The following is a 16,315-nucleotide window of genomic DNA, read 5'->3' as shown; positions in this document are numbered from 1 at the left end:
TCCTTGTTTCTACACTCATTGTCCATTTAATCAGCTCCACTTACTATATAGGTGCACTTTGTAGTTCTACAGTTACAGACTGTAGTCCATCTGTTTCTCTGATACTTTGTTAGCCCCCTGTTCTTCAGTGGTCAGGACCCCCATGGACCCTCACAGAGCAGGTACTGTTTGGGTGGTGGATCATTCTCAGCACTGCAGTAACGCTGACGTGGTGGTGGTGTGTTAGTGTGTGTTGCGCTGGTCTGAGTGGATCAGACACAGCAGTGCTGCTGGAGTTTTTAAACACCTCAGTGTCACTGCTGGACTGAGAATAGTCCACCAACCAAAAACATCCAGCCAACAGCGTCCTGTGGGCAGCGTCCTGTGACCACTGATGAAGGACTAGAGGATGACCAGCAGACTGCAGCAGCAGATGAGCTATCGTCTCTGACTTTACATCTACAAGGTTTCTCAGAGAACTATATTACGTTTGCTTCAAGAAAATAGTAAAGCTGTACAGATTTGTCCAACAGGGTTCCTTCTAGACCAAAGCTTTAGTGGTTTGCCTCATTAAACCTGTTGAACTCAATAGCTAACTTAGCAAAGGCTTCAGGAGTTGTACTGAGTGTCAGAACAGGAAAACTAATCTCTGTAGAGCTGTGGCCTGGAAGGAACACAGTTTGACACCTCTGCTCTGTAATGGAGGCCTTGAGCCTTGAATCCAGTTTCTGTTCCAGAGTTTTTGTACTGCAAAAAACATGAGCTAAATAAACAAGAAATAAACACTGAATTTGAGGAGAAAATTGTGTAATACTTCTGAAATGATCTGTCCAGGCAACAAGATCATTTCAGTCAAAAAGAAATCTTAAAATGCGTTCCAGACTAGAAATAAGAAGCTCTGATAAGAGTTCAAAGGTTTGAAATGAGTATATACATGCACACATTTTCTAAGCCGCTTATCCTTCTGGGTCGCGAGGAGAGCTGGAGCCTAGCCCAGCGGTTATTGGGCGGATTTGAAATGCGTAGACAATGTTGATCAGGCTTGCTGCAGCATAGTAATAACAACACACTGAATATTAGCCATTATACTACAGTTAGTTCCGGCCACGCAAGCTGATGGGTTGAGAAGCGTTCTAACTGTGCTGTTATTTCGCCATAATATCACGTTTTTTTCACAAACACTGTATCACTCCGCTGAGACTCCATTGCTAAGCAACGACTTTGACAGCTGTAGGAGACGCTCAAGCCATTTGAACGTTTTTACTTCTTATTTTGCCACAAACAGGAAATGGACGCTTTTAAGAACACATTTGACCGACAGCCGATTTGGTCAGACTCTGAAGATGAGACGACACTAAATTCCCAAACGGTCATCATCACTGAGCAGCTTTTCAGTCGGCAGCTGTGACAGAAGAACAGCTAAACAACCTGGAATCAGCCAGAACCAAACACCATTCGCCAAACTAAATGGGCTGTAAGATGCTTTACAGACTGGCTGGAACAAAACAACATTAATACCGATCTGGCAAAGACTGACAAAACTGAGCTAAACTTGATATTGCGGCAGTTTTATGGCTCAGTCCGATTTGGTCAGACTCTGAAGATCAGACTACACGTTTGGCGAATGGTGTTGGGTTCATTTCTGGCTGATTCCAGGTTGTTTAGCTGTTCTTCTGTCACAGCTGCCGACTGAAAAGCTGCTCAGTGGTGATGACAGTTTGGGAATTTAGTGTGAGGAGCTGGAGAGCGAACTGCCGGCTGTGCAGCGAGTGGGCGGAGCTCGTTACTCTGACGTAGCAACAAGCTGCTTGTTAAGGAACTATAATTTGGCTGAAGGAACTGCGAACATTAAAACATATTAAACGCCGCGTTCACAGCCCAGTTTATTAATTTATTACCTTATTTATTTAACCGTTGTATAAAAGCAATAGAACACTCGAGGAGTGTGGACTTGTGCCTGCGACCAAATCACAGCCGTGATGTTATTTCGCGACAACACACTCCCTCTCAGGTTCTATTGCTTAATTCATTCTTAGTTTTTTTGTGCAGTCTTAATTTTACCACACTGAAAAAAATGAAGGTCAAGGAACAAAAAAAAAATCACTAATTTAAGCAGAAATGATTCAATACTAGTGGAGGATGATTATGCTCCTACTGAAACAAGTTGTCTGGTCTTGAAACAGGTCAGCCTAAACCTGTATTTAATTTAAAACTAGTCCTTAATCTCTAAACTGATTTTACTGAAATCACAACCAGAACTTCAAGTGAAATTTCCCTCAACATTAACTGACCACTGAACAGAGAGAGAGATGACACTGGATCACTGAAGACCAAAAAAGTTCAAGAAAAAATATTTCTGAATAAAATAAAATTACAACCTTAACAGCGAAAGAAAAAACTTGGCTGAGCAACCCAAGAAAAACTGGGTGTGATTCTTCAATCAAGCAGTAGAACTTTTGAAGATTTTGTCACTGAATCTTGAAACAAGCTGTTTCTAATGTGGCTTGTTTTACCAGTAAATTACTCGATTTTAGGATTATTTTAAGATTCTCTGACTAATTGAGGCATGAAAGGCATATTTAAGAATGTACCATTAATTCAAAAATGAAACTAGCAAATAACTTTTATTAAGATTATTAAGATTTTAAATCTTGGGAAGCACAGAACAATTTGCAGCGTGTAATCGCTGGTGTGACCATCTGTGGCCAGTCAGTTACATCAACAGCACATTTAACAACCTGTGATTTTTGGAGTTGATCTCTGCTCTACAACCAAATCCTTCTTAAGGTGAAACCGGAAATTAAGCCTTATCAAATCGTGCACTAGCACGCATTCTTCACCAATAACCATGATTCAAATACTCATCCTTTCTTAGTAACACAGGCAAACACAGAATGATAAATGAATAAATGAACACAGAAGCTCTGGTAAATTTTTCATAAAGCGGAAGAAAAGCTCATTAACATAACGTCTGCGTGGCATCCCAACATTTTGTGCCACAAACATTTCCATTTAAACATCTCATTCCAGCGAATGGCAACTGCATCATATGCCTCCCTCATAAATCATGAATCATCTGCCTGTCTAGAAAAGCCTTTTTAGTCATATAGATTTGCCAGATTATTTGTAGGGTGTGGGAAGAATGTGAAGGTTCTCTAACGTCCCTCAGGACTGTTCATCCAGTTCATGCTTGCCTGCTAATGCATGCATTTTTTCTTCCAGTGCTTAGCATCTCAGACTGCAGCTGACTCCTCTCCAAAAATTTGAAAACACCTGCTCATCGCTTTTTCTGAAATGAAGGGTTTTAATAGTGAGTTTGTCCCCCTTTGCTGCAATAACAGCCTCTAATCTCCTGGGAAGGCTTTATAGATGTTGGAACATTGCTGTGAGGAGTTGATTGAGCATTAATGAGGTCAGATACTGATGTTGGATGGTCAGTTCTGGATCACTCCAACTCGTCCCAAAGGTATTGGATGGAGCTCCATCACTCCAGAGAACACAGGACTGGGGAGCTTTATACCCCTCTAGCCCACGCTTGGCATTGGGCATGGTGACCTTAGGCCCATGCAGCAGCACAAGAGTTCTTCTATAGGGTGTGTGTATCACATACACCGATCAGGCATAACATTATGACCACCTCCTTGTTTCTCCACTCATTATCCATTTTATCAGCTCCACTTACTATATAGGTGCACTTTGTAGTTCTACAGTTATAGACTGTAGTCCATCTGTTTCTCTGATACTTTGTTAGCCCCCTTTTACCCTGTTCTTCAGTGGTCAGGACCCCCATGGACCCTCACAGAGCAGGTACTATTTGAGTGGTGGATCATTCTCAGCACTGCAGTAATACTGACGTGGTGGTGGTGTGTTAGTGTGTGTTGCGCTGGTCTGAGTGGATCAGACACAGCAGTGCTGCTGGAAGCACCTCAGTGTCGCTGCTGGACTGAGAATAGTCCACCAACCAAAAATATCCAGCCAACAGCGTCCTGTGGGCGGCGTCCTGTGACCCCTGATGAAGGACTAGAGGATGACCAACACAAACTGTGCAGCAGCAGATGAGCTATCGTCTCTGACTTTACATCTACAAGGTGGACTGATAAGGTAGGAGTGTCTAATAGAGTGGACAGTGAGTGGACACAGTGTTTAAAAACTCCAGCAGCACTGCTGTGTCTGATCCACTCGTACCAGCACAACACACACTAACACACCTCCATCACATCAGTGTTACCTGCTCTGTGAGGGTCCATGGGGGTCCTGACCACTGAAGAACAGGGCAAAAGGGGGCTAACAAAGTATGCAGAGAAACAGATGGACTACAGTCTGTAACTGTAGAACTACAAAGTGCACCTATATAGTAAGTGGAGCTGATAAAATGGACAATGAGCGTAGAAACAAGGAGGTGGTCATATTGTTATGCCTGATTGGTGTAGATCAGAAATGGGTGCAAGATAATAATGATAAGTTCAATTTATATAGTGCCTTTTTAAAGCCCAAGGACGCTTTACAAAGAAATCAGAAAATAGCAAAATACATAATGAACAATAAACACAAACACACACAGAACTCCTCAGTTCCAACCACTAGTGAGGAGAGACTACAATGAGTGACTTATGAGTTCGCCCAAAAAGAGTTTTTAGCCGCAGGGGAAAGTCTCACTCCACAACAACAGGCAGCCAACCCAGGAAGCCTCGAAGGCCGAAAATGTGCTTAGCCCCGAAGGGGTAGCATTTTCCTGCAGCCAAACACCATCAGTCCAGGCAGCCTCATAGCTGCAATGCAGAGTCGCCCAAGTGGCCGGCCCAGGCAGCCATGTAGCTGCGATGTAGCGACGCTTAGTCGGCAGGTCCGAGAGGCCTCCTAGCCGTGGCATAGCGCTGCTCACTTCAGCCGAACACTACCGGTCCAGGCAGCCCCACAGGTGTAGTGGAGCGTCATACAAGCAGTCGCCCCAGGCAGCCACATAGCTGCGATGTAGCATCGATCAGGTCTCCAGTCCCGGCAGCCTTGCAGCCGCAACACAGCGCCACTTGAGCGGCCGGTCCAGGCCACATCATAGCTGTGATGTAGCGTCACCCAAACGGCCAGATCAAGGATTCTCTGAGCCACGGGTGGAAAATCACTCTTGGCTGCTATCTCGGTGGAAACTCCTCAGCCAGCAGGGAAACATCAAAACATACACACAAACAATACAGACCAAAACAAATGAAAAGCAGCAGCCACACTGCGCCAGCGTACTTATAACGGAACGCACATGAAGTGGTGTCTGGACAATTTTGGACATACAGTGTACTTTTGAAGTTGGATAGTGGCCAAGCTTGGTTTTGCTCTTCAGTATCTTCACTATGTACTGAAAAGTTAGTAGAGTAGCACATACCATTTACCTGAAGCCTAGAACCATCAATCACTGATCTATCAGGTATCTGTCAGTGTCATCCCAGAGTTTACACAAAGCATGGGATGTGCTTGATGTGCTTGCCGCACAGGAACAGATTTGACCTGGAGATTTTGGGTAGCACTTTGAGACGGATCAGTGTCTTACTTTAAGGTCAGAGGTCACATTAGGGTCCTAATGGGAACAAGGCGCATTCAGAAACCACTTTTCACTCCGGTGCCAGAGGGTAAGCCCTGGAAGCTGTGGAGGAATTGCAAACAGCAGTGACCTCAATGCATAACCTTTGACCTCCCCGTAAAGTCTTCTCCCCCTATTGATTTTCTAGATTCTTCAAGAGTTTGGTGTACGTGTGAGAAGGTTCCCATAATGATAAGGGACTTTAAGGAGCCATTACAAAGGACAGAATCATGTCTCTGCTTGTGTTTGTGTGTAGAGTCTCTACATTGATGTCACTGGACCGTTGGCCTTTGTGTGTCTAAGAGAGAGTATATGTAGTCTTGGGTTGCTCTTGGGTCAGTGGGAACAGCATTCGTAGCAGAGAAGGCCAGCATGTCCAGTGCAGACCGAGGACAGAGCTAACTGTTTAAGGGCAGGTAAGTCTTCGGACACATCTCCAGATTCTTGAATAACTATAATGCTATGATGCTAGACGAGTTCGGACTTGGGTGAGACGTATTTGAAAGTTAATGACTTTGTGGAGCCTGCGGTCATTTTTTTTCATACGATTTGGAAAATCTTATGGGTAACATGGTTTCTCTCAACTTCTGGAGACTTGGCTGATGGTCGCCGTGCTGGAAACACGTCTGTTTGAGCTGCCAGGTTTTTGTTTGTTTATGTGGATTGCTGTCTGCCCTCTTTAGCCCTGCCAGTGAAAAATGAGACGACTGATTTTGCTGTTTTGGATCTTTGCTGGGACTGCTGAGACATTAGTGCTTCGGCCAAGTAAGTGTTGAAAGCAGCTTGGCGGAATCAAACACATAATACCAAAAATCATATTTTATGCACTTTTAATGCTGTAGATTTGACTAACCTACCTGAGATCTAAATGTCTGGCTTGTGTTCAAAATGTTTTGAAGGATCGATGCAAACAAAACAGCTGGGATGGAATGTTCACATGTAAGGCAGCTTTGTGGTTTGGGTTATAGTTCATTTCATCATGTATGTGTTGATGCTCCAACAGGTCTGAATGTGACCGCTCTGCAGAATAGGTCTGTGGAGGTGGCTGAGTGGAGTCACTCCAGTTGGCCCTCTGCAGTGGAGCAAGAAGAACAGAAATGGGTGGAAGAGCCTGGAACTCAGGTCAATGTGACAACAACAGAAGAAGAGGGGACCGAAAGTCTACACGGCAAGATGGAAGAAGATGGAACCTTCAAAGAAGAGCGCAAAGAGATGCCTACAGAGGATCGAAGAGAAGAAAAGGAGAACCATGAGAAGGAACCGGAGGAAAGAACAGAGAAGACTGATGCAGAGAGAGAAGATACTACAGGAGAAACAGAGCATGGGCAGGAAAGAGTGGATGCTTTTGATGACCCTGAAAAAAATTCAAATGGGAGCAAAACTGAGACGGAGAATGTGTATCTATCTGCAGCTCCACCAACAGTCCATCAAATCCTCGGTCAACATAGCACCCCTGCCACTCCCTCACCTTCCCAGCATGTCCAACCCACAGTACGTCCACTGATGTCTGCTGTGACGCGAAGTCCCCCAGCTATTATACAGCTTAGCAGTGGAATTACAGACTCTGTCACTGAGGCAAGTCACTTCCTTGTAAAAAATGTGTCCACTCTCTTGACCAATGAGACCAGCACAAATATTAACTCCTCAGTGGCTCAGATTGAGAAAGGTAACTCAGAGGAGATGGAAGTGGCTCCCACTGCAATGGCAGCAAGAGCTGGCCCTACCGCCATGAGCCTTCCCAAACCACAGCCTGAAACAAATACTAAAGACAGTCGGGCAGCCAGAATAAAGAAGAACAAGCTGCCCAAGAAACACAAAGTGAAGAAGGAGCAAAAAACGAAGGCTTTGAAAAAAGGGAAGAATGTGAAAAAGCTGGAACAGGAAAGAGACGAGGTGACCTCTGCTCCATATTTTCCTTATTTTAAAGATCACTACTGTCCACCAGACTGCGCCTGCTATGGAAGGTATGTATTAAAAAGGACAGTCTATATATAGTAAATACCTGGATTTTCACAAACATTTACCGGTAGAATATGTAAAAAGCATGTCTAAATATGATGTTGTGTTTTTCTGGCAGGGTTGTGCAGTGTTCAGACAAAGAGCTGGACAGGATTCCTTATGGCATTCCATACAATTCACGGTATGTCCTCCTCATGAATAACCGCATCGACAGCATCCAGCTGGACCTTCTCTCCGAGTACCTCTCCATGGAGTTCTTGGTGCTCAGCAACAATCACCTAACAGACAGCTCTGTTGAGGGTGTCTTTGAGGGCATCCAAGCCTTGAAGAGGCTCTATCTGGAGCGGAATTTCCTCCAAAGCATTCCGGCAGACCTTCCCACCACCCTGGAAGAGCTCCGTATGGACGGGAACAAAGTGAAGGTGATGTCGGAGGCGGCCTGGAGCCGCTGCCCAGGCTTGTTGATCCTGAGCTTGAGCAACAACAGTCTAGGCAGTCTCTCCATCCCTGCTGGAGTGCTGTCCCCATTGGTCAGCCTTCGCACGCTCAGCCTTTCCCAAAACCAGCTGACCTCCATCCCCCTGCACCTCCCACTCAGCTTGCAGGAGCTGTACCTCCGTGGCAACCACATCCAGCGCTTTCAGAGCGGAGTTTTCCAGGGAAAAGCAGAGCTCCTGGTGCTGGACCTCAGTGCCAACAGGCTAACCAATAAGGGTCTAGGCAAAGCTGCCTTAATCAACGCCACCCGCCTAGAGAGTCTCAACCTGGAAGGGAACTTGTTGAAGCATGTTCCCCGCCACCTCCCACGCTCCCTAAAGACCCTCAACTTGGAGGGGAACTCCATCTCCAGTGTGAGTAAGGCTGCGTTCCTCTCCCTGCCCCACCTGGAGCACCTGGGCCTGGCCCGCAACAAGATATCAAAGGTGGCTCCCGGAGCCTTTTGGCCACTTCCACTGCTTCATCAGCTGGATCTCAGTCACAATGCACTGCGGCAGGTCCCGCGGCAGCTCCCCACCTGGCTGGTTTCCATCTCGCTCTCCCATAACAAGATTCAGAGTATCCCACGTGATGCATTCTGCTGGGCAAGGCGTGACAAGACACCCAGCAGTCGGCTGGTGAGGGTGCAGCTGGAGAACAACTTGGTAGATCTGGGGAATCTAGACAGTGAAGCTTTCAGCTGCCTAAGGGGCTTTCAGGTGGTGCACTTCTACTGAAGTATCCTGATTTAAACTCCTGGAAGCATCTGCACATAAATGTCATAAGTTTTTGGGGTCCAGATGGACTAATAAATGAAGTGGATCCCTATTCTGGTCCTGCTGAACCCTGTGCCCTGCACATTTTCTGTATATTGCCTACTCTATAACATCCGCTTTAGCTCAGGACCGGCTTGTAAATTATCTGATCAGTAGACTCAGGTGTGTTAGAATACGGAAAAACACCACAATATTCAGGGCAGAGTTACTCCGGACCACGTCTGGGAATCACTACTGTAATGCAATTCACTGGAATCACATATTTACAAGTATCCACTTATTCTGCCCACAGTAGTTTAGCTCCTCCCATTCACACTGAAGGTTTCAGCCTAGACTGCTTTTTGAATGAGGGTGTACCGAGCGGCCAATCAGAATATATGTCATTAGCATATATCATCTTAAAGGCACAGTACACATTCTGTCTAATTCTAAGGGATAAAGAGTGGCTAAAAAAATGGTCATAAAAAAATGAAATACGACTGTTTCTAGTAGATAAACATCCCAAGGTGATCTTTCATCTCTAACCATCTCCACTCGGCCTGCAGCTGCTTTATTTGAACTTAGTTGTTTTCTTACTTCATTTTCTGTTTTGCCGTAAGTTGCTTACTATCCTATTTGGTTTTAGCTTTAACTGTTATTTACATATTTATATGTGTTTATTATTATTTAATCATTATTTTATCTTATTTTTGTTTTTTTTCCTTGCAAGTTGATTAAATTCCATTTATACTGTTCAATCCCTGTCCATTATATTAAGTCATGCATGCTCAGCTCGTAAATGGGGGGTCACCCTCAATGTGTTTCTGAATGAAAATAAGGGTGATTGATTGAATGAAATATAAAAATGGTAGAATATGGTCCATTTAAAAGAAGTAGATATTTAGAAATATGTTAAATAATCTCATATACTCTTACAGCAATCTCAAAATGAGGAATATTAGATATATTGACTAGATATTAGATCGGGGGTGGCAAACTCAACCACTAAGGGGGCCATATTAAAAAATCTCAACACACCCGTGGGCCAGAGGAAAAAAAAAAATTCTAACAAATATTGTGCTATAACCCATACTGGCTATTGTTTATTTAAAATATGCCAAAACTTCAGCAGTAAAATACAGACACTTGTAATAGACCTTGAAATCAATCAATCAATCAACCTTTATTTAATCTCAGAGAACATTGAGGGTGACCCTCATTTACAATGTTGCAAAGCAGATACAGAGCAAGGGATTGATAATGTATAAGAACATATCATATAATAAAAGTAAATTTAATACATAAAAAAAGACTCAAATCAGGTAAGTACAAAAAAGTGAAACATTAATACTAAAAATACAATAAAAAATCTAAAACAGTAATTAAAACATAGCTAAAATGTAAAGGTTAATAAAATCAGATAAAAATCAAAATAAAATAAGCAGAATAAGATCAAAAAGTAAACGAAAAAATATGAAAATGACTAAAATAATAATAATCATAATTAAAATAAGAACATGAATAATAATAAATAAAACTAACAAATAAATAATAAAATAATGAAAATAAGATAATAATGGTAAAAAAAATCAGGTAAGAAAGTGTCAGGCAGAGTGGACGTGGTCAGAGAGTAAAAGTTTACAATGACCAAGTGACCCAGCGAGCTGAGCTGTGGTGTTTCCTGTAGTGAGGGTCCAGTTCGCTCGTGCTCTGTAACTAAACACAGATTTTCCCAGTTCAGTAAAAACCCTCTGTACCTGGCATGTGATCCAACCACTGGAGCAAGTCTGATAAATACTATTATTTAATAAATTCTGGCATAGGGCCGGAGAGTGTTTTATAAATAAAAATAAACCAATGTGTTTTCATCTTACATGAACACTTGAAATACTCAAAATTTAAATGCCCCCAGGAGCTCAGTCTTTTAAACCTACCTATTTGCCTGAACTGGACACCTGGAATCCTTTCTTTGAGATCATTAATGCTTGGGCTCATTTCTGAGCTGCTGAGCTGACGTCATTTGTTTATATGTGTTTATACTGAACTGCAGTTAGTGTGTTTGGTGATGAGACTGGTGTGGATTTGTGCAGAATTGAGGTGTAGCTGCGTCAGAGCACATTACGATGCAGTGCATTCTGAGGACTGTAGTGCAATGCATTGTGAAACAGGCTAATATTAATACATACATCTTCTAAACCGCTTATCCTTCTGGGTCGCGGTTGGGTGCTGGAGCATTGGGCGGAAGGCAGGATACACCCTGGACAGGTCGCCAGTCCATCGCAGGGCAGACAGTCACACACAGTCACACCTAGGGGCAATTTAGCATGTCCAATCAGCCTGACTGCATGTTTTTGGACTGTGGGAGGAAACCCACACAGACACGGGGAGAACAGGCAAACTCCACACAGAAATGACCCTCGTCACCCGGCCGGGAATCGAACCCAGGCCATTTTTGCTGTGAGGCAACAGCGCTACCCACTGCGCCACTGTGCCGCCCTACCCACTGCGCCACTGTGCCGCCCCGCTAATATTAATAGAAAATTAAAATACTTTTGCAGGCCAGATAGGATTGTGTCGTGGGCCTGATCTGACCCGCAGGCCTTGTGTTTGACATATGAGTATCAGATGATTTCACTTGCCAGGATATTTTTTGCAGTGTTTGTTCACTGAAAGTTCTAACCAAAAATATTGAAGTTCATATTCTTGCTTTCCTGCTAGAATATGAAGATGATGCAGCATGTGTGATGCTGCATTTCAGTGAACATGCGACCAGCACACAGGGCACTGGGAGTGCACAAACTTGGAGACATTCTGTGACCCCAGATCTTTTGCTAAAGCACCACGAAGTTTGCCACATACCACACACCTCTGAAATTTTGTCACTTCTGTGAGAAGACTTGGTTTCTCAGAAGGGACAGGGGAAGAGGGCGCCAGCTTCCAATGTGTTTCATTAAAGGCTCATTTTCTTTGCATCCATTATGCAAATAAATGCCCACTTTCCTGTCCTATTTGTCTTGTGTCCGTTTCTTTAATCAGCGGTTGTAAGTGTGAAGACAGTTTTACTAGCTGGTGCAAGGTCGTTAGTGTGTTTTATAAAAGCACCTCCTTTTTATTGGCCAGAACCTGTAGTCTATAAAAAGTCCTGCACATGATAACGATTAAACACAGCCAATCTGTTTCTCATTATCAATATTGGAAAAGTCTTTTCCCCAAGATTGCTTGCTTTATTTTTCTGGGTAAAGGTTTGGCAGAGCTGTGCGCTTGGCTTTCGGACATCCTTGCAGGGTATAAAATTGAAGAAAAGCACATTACTGAGGATCTGGCAGAGTCGCCTGGTGAGAGTTATAAAATGTTGCTCTAACTCATGAGACTGTTCGGCTGTTTCTCTGTGCCAAACGCTTCTTCCAGAGTTTTCCAGTGTGGAAAATATAGATGAATCAGCCTCCTGTGATCAGACTGTGGTGCTACAAGCATGCTAAGAGCATTCTGGATAGTTCTTTTACACTGAAATGTTCAGGTACAATCAGAAAGACACTGCAGGAAGGAAAGAATAAGTGAAGTAAGCTGAAGTACATATGAACACATATGGCTCATAGAAAATCCCCTTTTATACCGGTAACAAGCAACAATTTACAATTAACACTGTCCAGACTTATGTATACCAGAGACTGCAAATCATTTCTGCAGATAGCAAAATGGGGGCATTTCAGAACTTATTAATAAACTAATTAATAAAAAGCAACGAGTAAAACACATTTAATTAGATTAATAAGAAACTGATAATAATTAAAATACTTCAGTGAAAAAACAATGAGTAAAACGGACAAACTGACTACAATAGTAGCCTTAACATGGTGCGATTGCATTAATTCACCACAAGATGGCAGGAGAGTATGAACTTTATGAAAAGTCATCATTTCTCAGATTTTGCAGTGGTTTTGTAAGTATATGCTATAAAATACTGTGGTTGGTGAAGTTCTAGAGACTGAAAATGCATAGAAAATGATGATAATTCAGCATGTAAATCAACAGTGTATTGCAGATCAGACTCTTTTTCAGTTCATTTAAATGTCCTCAGAGAATTTTCCTGTTATTAATTTCATTTCCCCAGAACTTCCCATTGTCAGCTACAGCACTGACTGCCAGCAAACACAATCCAAAAGTGTTCGAAGAAGAGCTGACGGCACTTTTATTAAACAACAAAGTAGGAGTCAGAGGGGAAACTATTGGGGAAGAGGGGGTTAGACAAGGTTGGAGGGCTGAATGCAGAGAGGGAGGGAGGGAGGGAGAGAGAGAGAGAGAGAGAGAGAGAGAGAGAGAGAGCAAACAGCAGGTCTGCTTGTGGAGCGGCTGAATTCCATGTGTCTAATAACGCTGCGGAGCTACGTGGCAGGGCGAGACAGCTGCACAACGTAAGGAAGGGGGGATGGGAGCGAGAGACAGACAGAAAGGAGGAGACTGGGGAGAAAAAAGGAAATTTGGGTTGAAGGTGAAGCGCTTCTCCAGCACCTCCCTCTAGTCCAGCAGGACCCTGACCCCTGCTCCTTCTCTCCCTTTCTCCTCCTCTCCTCCCTCGCTCTCTGCAGACAGCTCCCCACCTGAACTGATACATATTCATTATTAATACACTTATAGTAATATTAATGCACTTCATCTGACACCGTTCTGTGTCTGTGTATCTAACTGATTCCCTTTCTATCCGTCTGTCTGTCTGTCTGTCTATCTTTCTATCTATCTAGCAATCTTTCTGTGTCTTTAACACATTATCTGTCTATCTATCTATCTGTCTGGGTGTGTAGTTGTGTAGGTATATAGATGTATAGTTGTGTAGAGGTGTAAATGGCGTGATGTGTTGGTGTGTAGAGGTGTAAATGGCGTGATGTGTTGGTGTGTAGGTGTGTAATTGTGTAGTTGTGTAGGTGTGTAGTTGTGTAGGTGTGTAGTTGTGTGGGTGTACAGGTGTGTGGGTATGTAATTTTGTAGCTCTGTAGTTGTTTGGGTGAGTAGTTGTGCAGATGTGTAGTTGTTTGAGTGTGTTATAGTGTAGTTGTGCAGATGTGTAGTTGTTTGGGTGAGTAGTTGTGCAGATGTGTAGTTGTTTGGGTGAGTAGTTGTGCAGATGTGTAGTTGTTTGGGTGAGTAATTGTGTAGATGTGTAGTTGTTTGAGTGTGTTATAGTGTAGTTGTGCAGATGTGTAGTTGTTTGGGTGAGTAATTGTGTAGATGTGTAGTTGTTTGGGTGAGTAGTTGTGCAGATGTGTAGTTGTTTGGGTGAGTAATTGTGTAGATGTGTAGTTGTTTGAGTGTGTTATAGTGTAGTTGTGCAGATGTGTAGTTGTTTGGGTGAGTAATTGTGCAGCTCTGTAGTTGTTTGTGTTATAGTGTAGTTGTGCAGATGTGTAGTTGTTTGGGTGAGTAATTGTGTAGATGTGTAGTTGTTTGAGTGTTTTATAGTGTAGTTGTGCAGATGTGTAGTTGTTTGGGTGAGTAATTGTGCAGATGTGTAGTTGTTTGAGTGTGTTATAGTGTAGTTGTGCAGATGTGTAGTTGTTTGGGTGAGTAATTGTGCAGATGTGTAGTTGTTTGAGTGTGTTATAGTGTAGTTGTGCAGATGTGTAGTTGTTTGGGTGAGTAGTTGTGCAGATGTGTAGTTGTTTGGGTGTGTAATTGTGTAGATGTGTAGTTGTTTGAGTGTGTAATTGTGTAGATGTGTAGTTGTTTGAGTGTGTTATAGTGTAGTTGTGCAGATGTGTAGTTGTTTGGGTGAGTAATTGTGCAGATGTGTAGTTGTTTGAGTGTGTTATAGTGTAGTTGTGCAGATGTGTAGTTGTTTGGGTGAGTAATTGTGCAGATGTGTAGTTGTTTGAGTGTGTAATTGTGTAGATGTGTAGTTGTTTGAGTGTGTAATTGTGTAGATGTGTAGTTGTTTGAGTGTGTTATAGTGTAGTTGTGCAGATGTGTAGTTGTTTGGGTGAGTAATTGTGCAGATGTGTAGTTGTTTGAGTGTGTTATAGTGTAGTTGTGCAGATGTGTAGTTGTTTGGGTGAGTGTGTAGATCTGTAGTTGTTTGGGTGAGTAGTTGTGCAGATGTGTAGTTGTTTGGGTGTGTTATAGTCTAGTTGTGCAGATGTGTAGTTGTTTGGGTGTGTAATTGTGCAGATGTGTGGTTGTGTGGGTGTGTAATTGTGTAGTTGGGTAGGTGTGTAGTTGTTTGAGTGTGTAATTGTGTAGATGTGTAGTTGTTTGAGTGTGTAATTGTGTAGATGTGTAGTTGTTTGAGTGTGTTATAGTGTAGTTGTGCAGATGTGTAGTTGTTTGGGTGAGTAATTGTGCAGATGTGTAGTTGTTTGAGTGTGTTATAGTGTAGTTGTGCAGATGTGTAGTTGTTTGGGTGAGTGTGTAGATCTGTAGTTGTTTGGGTGAGTAGTTGTGCAGATGTGTAGTTGTTTGGGTGAGTGTGTAGATCTGTAGTTGTTTGGGTGAGTAGTTGTGCAGATGTGTAGTTGTTTGGGTGTGTTATAGTCTAGTTGTGCAGATGTGTAGTTGTTTGGGTGTGTAATTGTGCAGATGTGTGGTTGTGTGGGTGTGTAATTGTGTAGTTGGGTAGGTGTGTAGTTGTTTGAGTGTGTAATTGTGTAGATGTGTAGTTGTTTGAGTGTGTAATTGTGTAGATGTGTAGTTGTTTGAGTGTGTTATAGTGTAGTTGTGCAGATGTGTAGTTGTTTGGGTGAGTAATTGTGCAGATGTGTAGTTGTTTGAGTGTGTTATAGTGTAGTTGTGCAGGTGTGTAGTTGTTTGGGTGAGTGTGTAGATCTGTAGTTGTTTGGGTGAGTAGTTGTGCAGATGTGTAGTTGTTTGGGTGTGTTATAGTCTAGTTGTGCAGATGTGTAGTTGTTTGGGTGTGTAATTGTGCAGATGTGTGGTTGTGTGGGTGTGTAATTGTGTAGTTGGGTAGGTGTGTAGTTGTATGAGTGTGTAGTTGTGCGGTTGTGTAGGTGTGTCTCTCTGACACCATGTGAAGCGGGTGTAGTGAGATTAGCAGGAATCAGGGATCTACGGTGCTCTAGACTGCAGCGCCGGTGAGAGAAGCAGATCAGACAGATTATAAAGTCATGAAGATCCTCAGGCCCAGCTGGTGTATAGACACCTCACCCCACACTGATCCACAGACAGGTTACTGCGGTGGCTTAACGCTCTGCGGCAGGGATTAGACCAGGTTTCGAGGGGACTTCAGGTCAGCAGACACTTGAGCACCAGAGCATCACCCCAGCCACCCTGACCTGTAGGTAACTGGACATACAAGGAACGTCTCTGATCCAGCGAGCCCCTCCGTCCCGGCATGGTTTGGACGGGTTTCCGGTATTATTGAAGGCAGACTGTGAGGCGGGTCTGTCCAAGTTAGCATAATGGCTCGGCACACTTGTCATGGTTAAAGAATGTCTGGGGGGAAAACGAGAAAAAGGAAAGCAGGATATTAAACCACACCCTGGAAAAGGACGCAGACAGACGGACAGACTTACCACCTCTAAAACAACAAAGGATCGGGTTAAGGCTCAAACCAGCAATATGAAATATT

Source organism: Colossoma macropomum, unplaced genomic scaffold, assembly GCF_904425465.1.
Source record: "Colossoma macropomum unplaced genomic scaffold, Colossoma_macropomum, whole genome shotgun sequence".
NCBI classification, from domain to species: Eukaryota; Metazoa; Chordata; class Actinopteri; order Characiformes; family Serrasalmidae; genus Colossoma; species Colossoma macropomum.
This window is presented reverse-complemented; position numbering follows the sequence as displayed.